The sequence below is a fragment of the Lissotriton helveticus genome, chromosome 4_1, assembly GCF_964261635.1.
Source record: "Lissotriton helveticus chromosome 4_1, aLisHel1.1, whole genome shotgun sequence".
In the NCBI taxonomy this organism is placed as follows: domain Eukaryota; kingdom Metazoa; phylum Chordata; class Amphibia; order Caudata; family Salamandridae; genus Lissotriton; species Lissotriton helveticus.
This window is the reverse complement of record NC_136063.1, coordinates 1,633,799,940-1,633,818,309: the sequence shown is the minus strand read 5'-3', so window position 1 is coordinate 1,633,818,309 and position 18,370 is coordinate 1,633,799,940. Positions and strand designations below refer to the sequence as shown.

The window sequence follows — 18,370 nt, the reverse complement described above, 5'->3', positions numbered from 1 at the left end:
ATGTTATTGATACCCAAATAATAACTGAGCTCTGTGAAGCCACCCTGGCCCTTTTGGTTGAAAGGATAGAAAGCTCCACCATGGAGTACACCTATCATATTTAATAAGTTTAATAAGAATTTCCTCTGAAAGAGTGCTTAAAGTCCATCTCTTCAGATTTAAAAGCTTTAAATGTGGGAACCCTGAATAGCTGCATAGCTGGGTATTGTGAAGTGTAAAGGTGCAGGGGAGAGACTAGAGCAATTTAAACTGGCTCACTTGAGCTTGTCAAAAATATAATTTCAGCCAAACCCAAGAAGCCTTAACCAAGCAGAGTGCAAAGGACTTTGTGTAAAGTCGACGCTTTAATATTGTAAAGTATTTATTTAGATCAGCACAGTACAACCAGTACGCTGGGTCCCACGTTCCCAGACGGAACATGGGGGGGCACCTCTTTTGTAGCCAGCAGGGATTAAGAGAAGTTTTCGACATAAGATTTTTTTAAAAAAATGAGAAACAAACAGAGAGCTTCATTGTGCGTGCTCTGAGAAATGAGACAAGAGGTTCAAGCACCACAATGAAATGGATAAAAAAAAAGAAGAAACACTTTTACTGCATATGTGTTTGTGGCTGTGTTCTGTCCAACTTTTTCGACAAACAGGACACGTTTCATGCTGTTCCCGCCAGGGCTATATATAGTCGTTGTGGTGATTGCAAGGCACTGCCTTACTGTTTCTCCCTCCTTATACACCACAATCCTCACAATTCCTAATTATACAGAATCCTACACACATTTGAAAGTTAGGTGCAAACAGGGCACTCTAACACAGAATCTGCTCTTGTAAAACCCAGTCTGCGAGGAAAAGACGGGTGCTGGAGCAATCGACAGAGTGAAGAGGCAGGGGCTGAGGGGTGAACAATAAAGCCTCATTAATGGTCTTTCAAAGACCTGTGAAGTACTTGGGTGCGGCTGTGTGTGCGAGCGCCGGGAAGCTGTCTCAACCGGGCTGACACCTCTTAACCCTCTAATGAGGGGGAGACACCAGACGGTTGGGGGTGTGAAGTCAATGACAAAATATACAAGTATTTTCCTGTTTTTATATATAAATACAGATAAAGGAAAACTTGTTTTCCGTCTGTATTTATATGTAAAAATACGTTTAAACGGAAAACCGGGAGCCCTATTTATGATCAAAAGAAAGTCTCTGTACTACGTAGTTTCAATTGTATAATAGACTTGCTCCCAGGAGCTAAATTAACTACATGTAGTAGTTATACCCTGACTGAACCTGTGATAAGACATTTGGCGGAATATACTGATGAGCTATTGGCCTATGCGTTCATCAACCATTCCTCATCTATTATTTCATCACATCTGTTATTTGTCCTGAAAAATAATGGGGAATTGTGGGTCTGTATCCATTACAGGGTATTAAAAAAAGCCACCATGAAAAAAGAGATACCTATCACCCCTCATCCCAATACTACTTGATCAGGTGAAGAGTTCTACCATATATACAAAACTAGATCTCAGAGAGGCTTATCATTTGATCAGGGTACGAGAAGGAGATGAATTGAAAACCGCCTTCCGTACTACATATGGCCTGTTTGAATATTGCGTACTGCCATTCAGATTATGTAATGCCCTGGCGGCCTTCCAATTGTTTATTAACAAGGTATCGAAGGACTTTCTAGAACTATTTGGCAACGTGTACATCGATGATAAACCTATTTTTTCACAAACTGAGGAAGAACATTTTATCCATGTCAAACAGGTGCTGCAATGCTTGCAAAAGCATCACTTGTTTGCCAAATTGGACAAAAGTGTTTTTCATACTACACAAGTAGATTTCCTTGGGTTCATTCGCTCTCCATCTGGCATTCATATGGACCCCAATTAAATTGAGGCTATTCTGCAGTAGCGAAGTCCCATTTCTGTTAGGGAGGCTCAATCTTTTCTCGGTTTTGACAATTCTTATAAGCAGTTCATCACTTGTTTATCTGACATTGTAACACCAATAACTAAACTGCTACTCAAAGGACTTGCCTTTACATGGTCCAGAGATGCTGAAAAGGCAATCCTTTTCTTAAAATAACAGTTTAACACGGCTCCCATATTAAAACATGCAGACCCATCCCAACCACATTTTGTGGACACTGATCCTTCCCAACACGCTGTGGGTGGAGTTTTGTCTCAACGAGATGTGACATCAAGTAAAATGCATCTGATTGCCTACTATTCCAAAAAAGTGTTGCCAGCAGAGCAAAACTATACCATTACTGAGCGAGAACTATTGGCAATCAAACTGGCCTTTCAGGAATGGAGACATTACCTTTTGGGTTCCCAGCATACTGTGACCATCTACTTTGTTCGCAAAAACGTACAGCTTTTCAGACCCGCTTGTGCCCTCACCGTACGTCCAATGGTTTGGGTTCTCTTTTTTAGTAAATATGATTTTGTGATCACGTATTTTCCCAGGGAAAAACAGAGGACGGCAGATGCGCTCGCTCTCATCTAGATAAGGGGGCCATGCATCCACCACAGACACAGACTTTGACTATCCCCCAGGAACAGATAGTTGGGGTACGTAATAGCATGGTTGATGACTCTGATTCTTTTCTTGTTGATCTACAATCCCATTTCCAAGCTTTGAAACCTGTGGAAATGCTGGCAGATACTTCTAACAGCATAAAAGGGATCTCTATTACCATGCCGAAAAATTATATATCCCAACTCCTGACTTAAAACAAAAGGTATTACATTGGTGTCACTCTGCTCCTTTAGCTAGAAACCCGAGGGAGGAAAAAACAAAACAGATGTGTATATGTTGGTTTTGGTGGGAAGTCATGGCAAAGGGTGTAAAAACGTTGTTCAAACATGTTTCACCTACGCTCATCAGAAAGCTTCACATTCCTCACCAACTGGACTGTCACAGGCATTGGACATACCACCTAACCCTAGGCACTCTATCAGCATGGATTTTATTACTGACCTCTCCTGGGTCAATGGTTTAACCACTATTTTAGGGGTTATGAATTCGCTAACCAAAAATGGCTCACTTCATTCCCCTTAAAAATATACCAAATGCTAAGGAATTATCTGAACTTTTCATGAATCAGGTCATCTGCCTGCATGGTTTAACCACAGTTGTAATTTCTGACCGGGATGCACAATTCGTTTCTAGCTTCTGGCAAGGCATTTGTTCTGCTTTACAGATTGATCACCGTTTATCTTCTGCAGACCACCCACAAACTGATGGACAAATAGAACATAACAATCAATCATTGGAACAAAACCCACGCTGTCTGCTGATTGAGTTCAGGTGTCACCTATAGCAGAGTTTGCCTATAACAATAATACATATTCAGCAACAAAAGTCTATCCATTCTATTTCTCGTCTGGTTATCATCCAAAGGTTTTTCTTTGCAAGCACCTCCAGAACTAATAGCCTTGCAAGCGGTAAAAGTCCATCATGAAAACCTTGCAAGTAACCGGACTATTGTAAATATTGAGTTGCAGCAATATATAAATAACAAATGAAAACCCAGGTGGATAGGCATTGACATTCATCCCCATTGTACACAAGTGGTGATCAGGATGGTTGGCAACAAGGAACCTATGATTATCTGGGCCATGTAAATTACAACAACATTATAAAGGTCCTTATATGTTCTCCAAAGTCGTCAATCCTATAGCCATGAAATTGGAACTGCCTAAAGAAATCAAAATACATCATGTATCCTACACATCTCTCTTGAAATCATTCAACCCTGCCTTGCATGCTGAACCCCTATACCACCAATTTTTGTTGAAGGTAATATAGAAGATGAGATTCATCAAATCCTTGATTCTAAGAGGTTAAAAGGTAAACTTAATTATTTAGTGGATGTGGTCCGTACCAAGGCGTGATTGAGTTACCAGACCAACATAAAGTATTTGTGAATGAATTTATGTTCTTGTTAAAGAAATATAACTACCCACAGAACCAATTGTTGTTGCATACTACTAGGATCACTGACATAACCTCGACAGACCGAATATCGACTGGACAAAATATCGATGACTAATTATCGACAACAAAATTATCGATTTACTATACTTACACAACAAACATCAAAAATATCGACTTACACAATATCGACTACTAAAAACAACGACTACAACAATATCGACTCACAACATTATCGATTTCTAAAACACCGATTATTAAATATTTATATAACAACAGTCAAAATATCGATTACACAAACATAGATAGCAAATTTATCGATTGTAAAAAAATCGCCATTAATAGATCCTAAAATAAATGACTTTATTATTTAATAATTAAGTCATACTGATCATAAAAAACCAGATTTAGTTAATATAAATAGATGACATATATTATTTATTTTCATAACATTTACAACACACAATAAATACTAACATACATTTTATAATACATAAACAATGTTTCGACCTTCTACACATTTTTTACAACTAATTATATATATTCCTCCACTTTACAAATATCAAAATAACATTACCTAGAACATTACCTATACAAAATAAATCCTTACACATTCAATAAACGTTAATTTGCGTCACCCATATAAGGAAAGCAATTAGCATAACAGAAAAAAAAATTCAAATCAACAAATAAAAACAGACTATCCATTTAAACAACCAATCCTATTTCTGAAACAATTAACCTAATACTATATAAATGAAATAATAAGTAACTAAAAACGCAGTATACATCTCCTAAGTAAAGGAAGACGAAACTCTGCTGGATTTCTGGAAGAAAACTGATGGACTTCAACAGAAAGAGACCTACACATATCTAAAGTAAGTACTACTACATTATTAGTCAGCGAAAATGTAACTCTCAAAGCTCACACCTATATTTTAAAGCAAAATACATCAAATATATCTTTTTTTTTTAGCACTCATCCTACAGATGAAAAAAAAAACAGAAGACCTACACAACACCTGGACATCAAAAGTTACATATAAAAAAGTAAGTATATATTAGAAATGTAAAATCGAGAATTAATAGATAGGTAACTAAATCTAAACTAGCAAAAAACGTCGAACAAATTATCATAAATAGTAATAAAATATTTCTACACATTTTCTCAACTTCCACAGGTACAAAAAGATATACACAGAAAATAAAAGTTTGAAGAACATCAACAGCTGAAAATAACGACTTGAAAGCATCAAAACATTTACAGGTAAAATACAAATGTGTGAAACTGTATAATGTGATTAGAACATTTTTTTTTCCTTAAAAAATATTTACATTCTCTTTTAATTACCTCCTAGCACTACAATACTATCATGACTGAAGGAGCTAAATTCATTTATTCACAAAAAGGGAAAATGCTTCTTTGTTACATGGGATATGTCTACATTCAAGAGAAACAAAAAGATTTGAAAGTGTTTTGGAAGTGTACGAAATATTATGCCAACAAATGTTATGGTAGAGCTATAACTCAGGAAACTACTGTTACTTATACTAAAGAACATAATCACCCACCCAATGTAACAGAAATAGAGATTAGACAAATGCTAGATTCCCTTAAAGAAGCTAGTACTAGCACTGATCAACCAACAACTGCTATTCTGAAACACCATTTAAGTGTACTTCCCCAACATGCTTCTAGCCAATTACCATCTATAGAATCCCTTAAAAGAACAGTAGCTAGACAAAAAAGAGCAACATGCACTACTCCTCCCACACCAAAAACTTTAGAAGAAGTCCAAATTCCACCTGAACTCTCTGTAACTCACAATAAAGAAAATTTTATACTCTATGACAACAAATCTAAAGATAAAAGAATTATACTGTTTGCCACAGCAAACAACATGACAAAACTTACCCAATGCCAAACTTGGATGATGGACGGTACTTTTTCTGTATGCCCCAAACCTTTTTATCAATTATACACCATCCATGGTCATTTCCAAAATGCAAATATTCCATTCCTTTATGCCCTTCTACCAAACAAACAGCAAACTACCTATCAAGAAATACTAACTGAAGTCAAGCAACATACTAACAACTATTTTCCACAAAAAATTATCATTGACTTTGAAAAAGCTATGATAAACAGCATCCTTAAAACATACCCACACACAGCAATACAAGGTTGCTATTACCACTTTAATCAATGTATCTGGCGACATCTACAAAAATCAACCTTGAGTATCCAATACGCCACTGATAGCACATTTGCTTATCAAATCAAAAAACTCATCGCCCTAGCCTATGTTCCACTAACAGATGTAACTGAGCACTATAACTTATTAATAGACAGCCCCTACTATAAAAGAAACGAAGATAAACTAAGCCCTATGCTTGACTACTTCGAAGACACATGGGTAGGAAGGCTACACAGATCAGGCCATAGAAGACAACCCAAATACCAAATAGCTTGGTGGAATGTCTACCTTAGCACACTAAATAAGGAAGCAAAAACAAACAATGCAGTTGAAGGATGGCACAATGCCTTCCAAGCAACTACAGGCCGAGGAACGCCTACCCTTCACAAATTAATACAATCCTTACAAAAAGAACAAAGTTACCAGGAGCTCCGAATGGAGCAATCAGTAACTTTGATTGGACCTAAACTCACCAAAGAAACTAAAAAAATGTATAACACACTCCAAAGTCAAGTTACCCTCTATCCAACTAGCAAAGGACTAGAATATCTATCAATGATTGCCAAAACTATTCTTTAAAACATTACATAACTATACACGTAAAACTAAACATATTTTTCCTAAAATTCTTCATTATAATATGTAACAAATTGCAATTAAATTATCAAATACATAATATTAACATTTATAAAATGTATTTAGATAATGTATTTACAAAATGTTACATACAACGTAAGTAAAGCAAAATTAAAAACAGTTTTCCCACCCATTAAAAATCCAGAAAATACTTATATTTCTGATACAGCTTCAAACGTAATCCAATTCCAAGCAATCCATAGGACACCATTCCAAAAACCCATACAATCCATGAAAGCCCAAAAAAATGCAAAAATACAAACAAATGCATAGCGACTCCTTTCCACTTCAGTAGACACCAGATACCATAGAAAACCCAAAAATCCGTAATGGCGAAAAATAAACGCTCCAAGAAAATGTAAAAACCCAAAAAATAGTGTGCAAAAATAAGAGTATATAATACTCGTTACACAGCTGTGATCAAAAAAGAAGGGAGTCCTCCAAAACAGCGAAACGTGACGATAACCTAGAAAAAATAAATAACATACCCACCCACATAAAAACACCCATACATATATAAAAACACATATTTATACATCAAACATATTATCTTAGTAACATTTAAACATATTACCTCACCTCACACACCTACAACAAAAACGCGGTAAAAATCCAATATCGTACACTCTACCTAACACCGAACACACAATCTTCTCTAATTAACTCTACCTACATAAACATAAACACAGCACACATACACTAGCAATAAGTTCAGAAACTTATAAAACACAATTAAAACAAACTTACCCTCTCTAACGCGAAGCAGCACCCAACCGCGATCTGTTGAAGCACCAAATACGCCTAAGTAACATTACGCGGTTAAAAAGTAGTCCCTGTATACAGCTAAATGCTATTTAATTTCTATATTCCAACACTTTAAAAAATACACAGAGTATTATATTAAGTGTAAATATTTATTTAAAGTGTATAAAATTATTTCATAAATATTCATAAGTTTGAAATAATTATTCAACTGTTATGTTATAGTTAAAAAATTAATTTTTGATTTATAAATACATTTAGTAAATAATGTTAATGTAAAAATAAATTGCATATATAAGTTTGTTACAAGAAATGTTTTTTTTAAATTTGCAAATATTATGTAAAACATTATGTATGTATATAATAAATGTTTTTGGTGTTTATGTATTTAAAAATGAATATTATAAATATGTTCAATATTCATAATAATTATTTCCAAAAATATAACATGACTTGGTAATAAACAAAAATGTTACAATTACAAAAAAATGTACATAATTTGCAATCACAATAAATTCAATGTGTATCTGAATAAATATTTTGTTATTAAATAAAAAGTACATATTACCAATTTGTTTCAGAAACTATTTAAATGTTAATATATGTAAAAGATAAAAAAATTATGTTAATATAATTTATGTGTTAAAAACATATACATGTACTTCATATTTTTGTTATGTTAATAAAAACATTGAATGAAAATTTTTGATTATAAATAAAAAATGATTCTCTATTTACAAATAAATTTGTATATGTGAATAAACAATTTTTCATTTATGGCATTTAACCCTGTCTATGTTTCCTTCTTTATTATTGTATATAAATATTATTTGCATATTAAATAATCTATTTAAAAATACCTTATACATTTAAATATATTTAAAAATTGTATTAATATTTAAAGTCCTACAATACCAATAATTGTTTTAATGTATATTAATTGAAATATTTTATATAAAATATATGAAAAAGTAACTAATTTAATAGACATTTAAATTGACCATATTTTTACCCTGTATCCCTCTAACCTAAAACCCTAAACTGACCCAAAGCCCTAAAAACACCCCTTTACCCACAAACTAAAAACTGACCCAGAACCCACAAAATACCCCTTTACCCACTAACTGAAAACTGACCCTGACCCCTAACAATAACCCTTTACCCACTAACTGAAAACTGACCCTGACCCCTAAAAATACCCCTTTACCCACTAACTGAAAACTGACCCTGACCCCTAAAAATACCCCTTTACCCAAAAACTGAAAACTGACCCTGACCTCTAAAAATACCCCTTTTCCCACAAACTGAAAACTAACCCTGCAACCAAAAAAATACCCTTTACCCAAATACTGAAAACTGACCCTTAACCCTAAAAATAGCCCTTTACCCACTAACTGAAAACTGACCCTGACCCCTAAAAATACCCCTTTACCCACTAACTGAAAACTGACCCTGACCCCTACAAATACCCCTTTACCCACTAACTAAAAACTGACCCTGACCCCTAAAAATACCCCTTTACCCAAAAACTGAAAACTGACCCTGACCTCTAAAAATACCCCTTTACCCACAAACTGAAAACTAACCCTGCAACCAAAGAAAGACCCTTTACCCAAATACTGAAAACTGACCCTTAACCCTAAAAATAACCCTTTACCCACTAACTGAAAACTGACCCTAACCCCTAAAAATACCCCTTTACCCACTAACTGAAAACTGACACTGACCCCTACTAATACCCCTTTACCCACTAACTGAAAACTGACCCTAACCCCTAAAAATACCCCTTTACCCAAAAACTGAAAACTGACCCTGACCTCTAAAAATACCCCTTTACCCACAAACTGAAAACTGACCCTGCAACCAAAAAAATACCCTTTACCCAAATACTGAAAACTGACCCTTAACCCTAAAAATACCCCTTTACCCACTAACTGAAAACTGACCCTGACCCCTAAAAATACCCCTTTACCCACTAACTGAAAACTGACCCTGACCCCTACAAATACCCCTTTACCCACTAACTGAAAACTGACCCTCACCCCTACAAATACCCCTTTACCCAAAAACTGAAAACTGACCCTGACCCCTAAAAACACCTTTATCCACAAACTGAAAACTGACTCTGAAAGAAAAAAATTACCCTTTACCCAAATACTGAAAACTGACCCTGAACCCTACAAATACCCCTTTACCCACTAACTGAAAACTGACCCTGACCCCTAAAAATACCCCTTTACCCACTAAATGAAAACTGACCCTGACCCCTACAAATACACCTTTACCAAAAAACTGACAACTGACTCTGCACACAACATATACCCCTTAATAACCAAACAGAAAAGTAACCCAGAAGACTAAACCAACCTCTTTCCCCAAATACAAAATAATATATATATGAGAATATCTATAATTATATATATATATGTTATATATATCTTTATATATCTAATTATAAATATATTATATATATGTAATTAAATGTAATTAGACAATTATATTTCATATATATATATTTTATATTTAATTATTATAATATTAGTTATATCTATTTATATCTATATAATTAACATATTTTAAGTCTTTAACAATTATTTCATTATGAATACCAATTAATTAATTAACATATGTCATTACTTATAATTAATTAACTTCCCACCCTATACCCCTATTAACACACAACCCACTACATAACATAAAAATGTGAGATGTAACATAATTTACTATAATAGCATTAATGTTAATAAATTTACAATTACATAAAATATAATTAACATATTTAATTTATTTTACAAATATTTAATTATTCATAACAATTAACTAATTAACATAATTAATTACTTACAATTAAATTACTTCCCACCCTATTCCCCTATAATCCCACAACCCACTACATATCCTAAAAAAGTTTGATTTTACATATTCAACAATAATTCCATTTATTTAAATAAATTAACAATTAAATTATATATAATTAACATATTTTAGATAAATAACAAGTATTTACTTATTCTTACCAATTAATTAATTAACAGATTTAATTACTTACTATTAAATTACTTCCCACCCTAATCCCCTATAATCCCACAACCGGCTACATGAAAAAAATGATTTAAATAAGCATAATTCTCAAATAAGCTATTAAAATAACATATTTACCAATTACATATTATATATTTAATTAAATAGTAATTTAACAATTAATTACATATTAATACCAATAATTATATTTACATATTTAATTAATTAATACCAATTAATATATTTACATATTTAATTAATTAATACCAATTAATATATTTACATAATTAATTAATTAATACCAATTAATATATTTACATAATTAATTAATTATATTTAAAATACTTCCCACCCTATTCCCCTAAAAACCCACTACCCGCTCCTAGAAATTATTATAGTAATATAAAATTTTTTTAATTTATTAATTATTTTTAACATTAATTCTATATAAATAAATAAATAAAATTAATACATTTTAACACAAAATGCTATTATAAAACATTAAAACAATGTACATTGAACTATTACATATTATATATATACATATTAAAATTCGATATCATGAGAGTCGATATTGTGACAGTCGATAACACAACTTTCGATATTTTTAAACTAATAAACATATCGATATTTTTTACTGACGATATTACTTACTCGATATTTTTTATGTCGATATTTTTTACATACATAACAATCGATAAAAAAATAATCGATATTACTTACCTCGATATTAATGCCATCTCGATATTCTCTAGTCGATATTATGTCCAGTCGAAATAAATGACTCGATATTAAGACTGTACACCATACTACTAGATTTGCCAGGTTCTGGGGATAGTGGGTCACCCCATTACTATTGTTATACTAATACCACCACAAGTGCTAGTGCTGCTAACCAGGTGCGTAACACCCATTGGGCTAAACGGGAAACATAGTTTACAATGCAGGGATTTCATCGTGATGCTATTACATCGCGGTTTTCACAACGCAAGTTGTTACAACGACATGCGCTGGATGGTGCTCTAGGACAAGGAATAGTATAATTTACAATCCAACTCCTTCCCTACTGTACATAGACTGGAGTTGGAAAAGTAAATTATTCTACACCTAAGTCCAGCGCCCTCCAACGGAAGTCGTTCTAACGACTTGCGTTGTAAAAACCGCAATGTAATGTACCGCGATGTAAATGTATGCGTTGTAACATCATACATTCGGCTAAACGGGCTTCAGAACCCGACCCCCACCTTCTAGAACCTGGCTAAGATTACAGCATGACACTTTCCTTACACGCATTAAAATAATTAAAGCATGCAAGCCCTTCTTCCCCAGTTACATTTCTATTAAGGCTGCACGTAGCATCGGATGCTTTAGCATCCTAGCATGTGATTTTAATGATACCCTTCTGAAAGGCCCAGAACCAACCCGAGCCAGCCAGCCTCTGAAAGGTTTCAGCAACCCCCTCACCTCTTGTTTTCTTTGAGATGGCTGCCACCGAGGTGATACCCTTGCCTGAAGGCAGGGATTTTACCAAAGCACTTTTGATGTGCTGTGCAGCTGGGGTGGGAGTGGGAAGATGTGCACAGCAGGGGGAAAGGGATGGCCAGTGCAGGTGATGCTTTTCCTTTGAAAAGGAATTCCTACTGGCGACATACCCCAGGGTTTGCTGTCTGTGCACTTGCATGGAATACACATCCACGGCACTGCTCACCAAATAAATGGTGAACAGTGCCATGGATCTGTCTCTTTTTGCATCCAAGGGCAGTGGTGAAGAAGCAGAGGGGGCCCATGAGTGGAGAAACCAGGAGACATTTGACCCTCATCTATCTACACAGCAAGACTTTCGGGAGGGGTTGGTTGCCAGGACGACAGTGCTGCTGATCAGCACGACTCCAGAGAATACTATCAGAAGAGCAGGCAGCAAGTTTCCAAGAGCCTGTTTTCCTTCTCTGTGAGAGCAGGGGTCACCTTTTTCTGGGAGTGGATGGTTGTGACATACTGCACCAAGAGCAGGCCGGGACTGGCCGTTGCAGGCACCGGGCAATCCCCCGGTGCGGCGCAAGGGTGGGGACCGGTTATGGGCCCCTGGGGGCCGTTTTTGTTACAGGGCCGTTTTTGCAGCGTTGCTGCAAACACGCCCTTGTAACAAAATCGGCCGAAAACCGGCCCCGGCAAAGAGCTCGGTCACAACCCCAGGGGGCCGGCCGAGCACTTTGCCTGGGCCGGTTTTGGTTCCCAGTCCAGCCCTGGCCAAGAGTTGTGTTGTGTGAGCTTGGGTTCCATGACTGACCTCTCAAGTAAGTCCCTGCCTGCCCTGGGCATTTTTGACACAGCTTTTTTAGGAACACCTAAACTAAATTTTTCTTAAGAGCTGTTGTTACTTGTATCCAGTCTGTACTTGGAGAATCGTTAGATTCAGTACTCCTCATTTTGATGTAGGGAGGATAGTAGGATGAGTGGCTGCGTTGGGATTCAAGCTTGTGATGTGGAGGCTACACATGACATCGATGCAGCGCGTGCTCAACCTGCAGAGCTGCACACGGAAAGGAGACTACACGGATGGCAGATAAACCAGGTGAGGATTCATCTCGTGGCAGACCTAGGTGGAATGGCAGATCTAGGATTAAGGGCCTTCCCTGAAAATCCTTTGTCTTCTAGAGGCCTGGGTATGCAACCGGGGTAGTAAGTACTCCTGGGAAGCCTAGAATGCACATAAAAACTTTGCCTTTGGATCAAGGACTCGCCCACTCTCTGCATATGACGGACCGTGAGCTCAGACTGAGGTCGTTACCTTCTGGGTTCCCCATACCTGGTATATGCAACCTTCAATGCACTTTATTACTCTATACATGCTTGTACTAGTCTGGCAAACGTGCCGCACAAACTTTCCCCTTGTGAAATTTAAAATGGCCTTAGATTGACTTTCATTCACTTCTTCATTTGCCGGTAGATCAAGAGGAATGGGGCATATTTAAATATCATACTTGTTTAAATTCATCTTACTTTTAAATCATAGCTATTAAGATTTCTCTATATGCTGAAAACAACTGTGTCCAACATGCAGGTCAAAAGGTTGGTCCTTTGTGTGGGTCGAATTTCATTTTAGGAATATCCTATATTTAAGGCAGCCCAGTTCACCGAGGTCTGTGAGCTCAGGTCAGCAGGCAATCCATACAGCATGTATTTCCTCGATCCTTGAAACCATCCGAACCAAACTGTGCGATGCTAAAGCACTTGTCCATCTAGTAGCAGGTTGCACCTTGTGGTGTGTGGTTGAAAGAGTGTTGTCTTAGCTTTGAGCTTCTGTGGGAAGCGTCTTCATGGGGTGCATGATGAATACCAAGGTGCAGTTTTGAATGCAGAATTCACCACTTTTATTTTTGAGTTTGGCCTGAGTATTACCTGATCCTGATTGTCTGACATTTTAGCCCCGCCCCCACTGATTAACGTTAGTAACGCCCCTTCATTTGCCATGTTAGGCCCCACTCCACTAAGCCTAGACCTATTTACGCCCCTGCTGCTAACAATACCACCACCAATAATACCACCTGAAAACCACCACCAATATCACCAACACCTGTACTTCAAAACGTTTGCAAAGTCATTAGCCGTGGCTTTAATAATCTATTGCATGCCAATGCATGTCTACGTGTCTGTACACATTAAAAACAGACCTACGTGCACCTCTTGCCACGGCTGATTTAAAAAAACACACAACTCTTTATTTTGTCTTCCCTTCGTCTAAAAAAGAATAACTTGTCCAATCAGAGTTATGGCTCTTTTTGAAAACGAATAACTTGTCCGATCAGATTGGTGATTCCTTATTATTGTCATTCAGCTCTATTGACAGGGGAACTTTATACAACTCCACTAGCTGCTTTCTGTCAATGCATTTTCCATACTTTACTATCACACGAATATCTCATTGTAACGGAACAATCATATTATGTTCCAGATCTTAGTTGTCTCGGATAAGACTCGTGGTTAAGGTAGTGGAATAAAGAATGTTAACTTGTCCCATTCTCCGGTTTTACTTAATTGTGCGTGATACTCGTACATTATCACTTCTCCGGAGACCCGTTGACTTTAAGAGTCTCACACAATGAAATACCAACAGATTTGGGGGCAGTGGTGTGACATGTACAATGCGGAATGCGGTGTTAGGGTTTAATTAAGGGGAGGAACAGACTGGAGATGATAGAGGCAAACTCAATGGCCGGAACACTTAAGTAAAGTTGATGGCTCGAGAAGAGGCGGAGCATGATCGAGGGGTGCTGGACTTTGGGTCAAACTCTGACCTCAAACCCCACTAGTGGCCGTGGATATTTAAGCGAACACTAATATTTGTATGTCTTAAATCGATCACAATAACATGAAGAGAATAGCCTGATTATTTTTGCATATTCCCTTGCCAGGCTTAAAAGGGGGAATAGAAAACACTCACTGAACCCATTCAGAGCTTCCACATCCCTGCTCTTGTGTGCACTTAATACAGAATGTGAGGCTGAAACAATACCTGCAACCACGCAGCGCCCACAGCCAGCTCCGAAAGAGAAGTGCGCAACAGCCGAGGGTATCTGCCCGTCCTCTGTTCGTAAACACAACCACCTTCCTGGTGTGTTTTGCTCACCCTCTTTCCTCCCCTGTCTCTTGACACCGACTGGTCCCTGTGACGTCATTCTGAAGAAGTCGTCCCTGCTTTAGTTTCGGTTTCAGAACAGCGGAAAGTAAAGCCTTCTCCTGATCGCCCTAGGTCGAAGCCGCCTCCCTCTGCGGTTTCACAATAGAAACAAGGTTTCTTCTGCAGCTCGAACCGGCTCCTGCGAGTTCAGTGCAAATGAATAAACGTCAGCGAGGTAGAACATGTTTACACGAGGTCATTCTATGTTAGCATACCAGCGTGCCTTTTCTTCTCAGTTCTTTTTAAGTACAACATGTTTTCAAATGTTATTTATTTATTTGGCTGTTCTGTTGAATGTGACGCGCACTGCACAAAACTCCAGTCCGAGGGTCGTCAGGGTGTCTCACGACAGGACTTTGAGTGGGATGGAAAAACTGAGGGGTTCTCTCAAATGGGCTTGGCAATGTCTTGGCTTATTTATTTATTTATTGAATGCATTTTTATCAAGCGCGGACTTTACCCAAAGGTGTCAGAGCGCTTCACAATAGAACCAAGTACGTTACATGAGTCAAGTGTTACAAAATGTACATGCTACAAAAACGTGAAACAAGAAGAGGTAAAATAAAGAAATAGAGGGCAGTCACTCAAAAACACATAAAGCAAAAACACACTAGGATGACGATTGTCCAGGCATAGATTACAAATTTACAATAAAGAAAGAACTTCCATGAGGGACTTGAACAGGGGTGTATCAGTTCTGGAAGTGTCTTTGGAAGAGAAGAGATTTGAGGTCAGTTTTGAAGGTCCGAGTAGAGGTGGTGGTACGGAGTAACAGATTATCACCACATTGCCAGGGAAGGATTGAGCCATCGATCTTTCCCTCTTGAAGATGGGGGGCTCCAATAGTAACTTTTCCGCATTACGAGACGGTCTAGAGCCAAAAATACTTAAGCTAAAAATCTGTGCTTAGCATAGTGTGCAAAGAGACTTGTATTTTGCTGTTTCTGTCATTGCATCCAGATATATGATACAAAAAGTAACATCATCCAAAGAAGTCAGGACTATTGGCTTTAGCCAATGGTTGTTAGTTGCATAAGATAGATAAGCAGCGACTATGGCTTGTATATAATATTGAACAAGCTTCCACTTAAAGCCCTGGTGACAACGAAAATGTTGCTGCTCCCTAGTTTAAAAAAAAGACGGGAAATCCAGAGAGAGAATGACTCTCTTCAAAGATTTCCCTTCCCTGCAAACAGGAAACTGCAGAGGGTGGTATCTCAGTCTGTGTGCTCTCGCCGTCAGGACTCCGGTTCTCTGCCTTCCTCAGATGGTCTTTGGGTGTCCAGTCTCTATCTGCAACCTCCATGCTTCCCAGTGCCTGTTGTGGAGATGCTGCCAACGCATCTCTCCGATTCGGATTCCATTGAGGCCCTTGCCCCAGTATTGCCACGTCACCGCATGGGCTGTGCAGGCCTTTCATAGGCCATGCTGAGGAGTCACTGCAGAACTCCCAACAGGGCCACGGCCAAGCCTCGTGTAACCCCAAGGGTGGATAGTCCAATGGTCAGGTATACTCTTCTTCGGCAGGCTTCAGGTTTACGGGGGCACTCAGAAGGTTTCTGGGTGGCTAACCTCCTATGGCGCCAGGAGTGCCTCCTTGAACTCCAGATGTCTTGAGTGTTTGGATCCACTCATATGGTGCAATGCTCTTCAGATGTTCTTGGTGATGATGCACCTGGATGATGGATGCAATCATTTTCTTTCAGTTGGGCAAACAGGTAGCAATCTCTTGCTTTTGGGGACCTCATGAAGTGAGGAGGACTCGAGGAAGTTCGTGGTCACTTACGGTTGTCTTCAGGCAGGTGCACTTGCTAGATGTGATGCCATCAATGCCAAGCAGCAGGTGACAGATGAGTAGGCGGTCGCACTGTGAAGCATGGGGCCTGGACACAGATCGCGCTTGCTGGCGGCTTATGGTTGGTCATCCCTCGAAGCTGTCTCCAGTGACCCCCCTGCACCTCAGTGGATGGCTTGTGCTGATGAACATCTTCTCCAGTGCTGGCACAAGTCCTCTATCCTGCCGCGCTTCTCCTTTTTCCCTCTTGCACGCCTGTGATGGTTGTTTGCACTGTGGCGTCTAATAATCTCCCTTCCTCCTTCGGGAGTGGTGTCCAGCCACGCTCTTCTCCTTTGCTAAGTGGCGTCCAGCCAAGCTTTTCTCCTCCTTCCAACCAGGCTCCTCCCTCGGATGTGGTGTCCTGCCACAAGCCTCATGTTTGCGCCACATGGACATCTCACTGGTCGTGTCTAGTTCTTAGGACTGTCTTTGCTTGCTGGGGTTCTGTGGCAGGCCTGTCCCTTCTCTAGGACATGCATCGTCTCCTTGTGGACCTCTTGCAGTCTCCATCCCCTCCTCAGGGATTTTCATGGTGCTCCTCTGCCAGGATGGCAGGTTACCTCTTCACTTGAGGGCGTCGAGTCTGCACCGTCATGACGCTCGAACCTGCCCCCGTTCAGGCATGCTTGGTGGGGTCGGTCACTTCGTGTGACGTGCTCCGTGATTGTGGTTCGAGGTGGCACCTGGCCACGTGTTGCATGTGTTTGGAGCACCTGATGCAGTGCCAGCTTTACACGTGGAGCGTGCAACTCGCTTCTTGCCTGTCTTGAGCCACTGGCGACTCCGTCTTGAGGCAGTGTGAGGGTGGACACTCTGTGCTGTCTTTGGCCCCTTGCAGGGCTTTGCTGGAACAGTGGAGATGTGGATGCTCTCCTTGCTGCTTCCAGCGTTGCTTCTTCTCTGCGGAAATGTCTATCTCCTGGGCGCCTGCCCATGCTGTCAGGTTCGCTGGTGTGGCCTTCTGGGCACCTCAGACCTCATGAGCTATGTCCCCTTCTGGCACTTGGCTTGCTTGCTCTTCTACCTTGCGGTGGTGGCTGTTCACCGCCAGGGGCGTGTGGTGCACTCTTCTCATTTGCGGTGGCGTAAGACAGTCACTGAGGGTTGCACATTCAGCACGCGTCTTTCTTGCATCTTCATGGGGCTCGTCTGCTTTTGGTCCTATTGCCTTCTCTGGACGTTGCTTGGCCACTTGAGTCTTCTCTTGGCCGGGGCAGCTCTGGGCTTCTTAGCGCCCTGGGTGGGGAGGTAGCAGTTTCTTGGCTTACCCTTTTCCGGGAGTAGATGCAGATCACAGCAGCTTGCTTGA

General features: G+C 38.9%; 1 protein-coding gene across 1 annotated transcript in view; it reads right to left on the bottom strand.

Moving 5' to 3' along the window:
- The window catches only part of TRANK1 (tetratricopeptide repeat and ankyrin repeat containing 1), a 1,265,441-nt gene extending 1,250,218 nt beyond the window's left edge, over nucleotides 1-15,223 (bottom strand). Inside the window, exon 1 of the mRNA XM_078688288.1 lies at nucleotides 15,060-15,223. The gene's annotated coding sequence lies outside the window, so the exon portion shown is untranslated. The remainder of the gene's footprint in view (nucleotides 1-15,059) is intronic.
- Nucleotides 15,224-18,370: the final 3,147 nt, after the last annotated feature.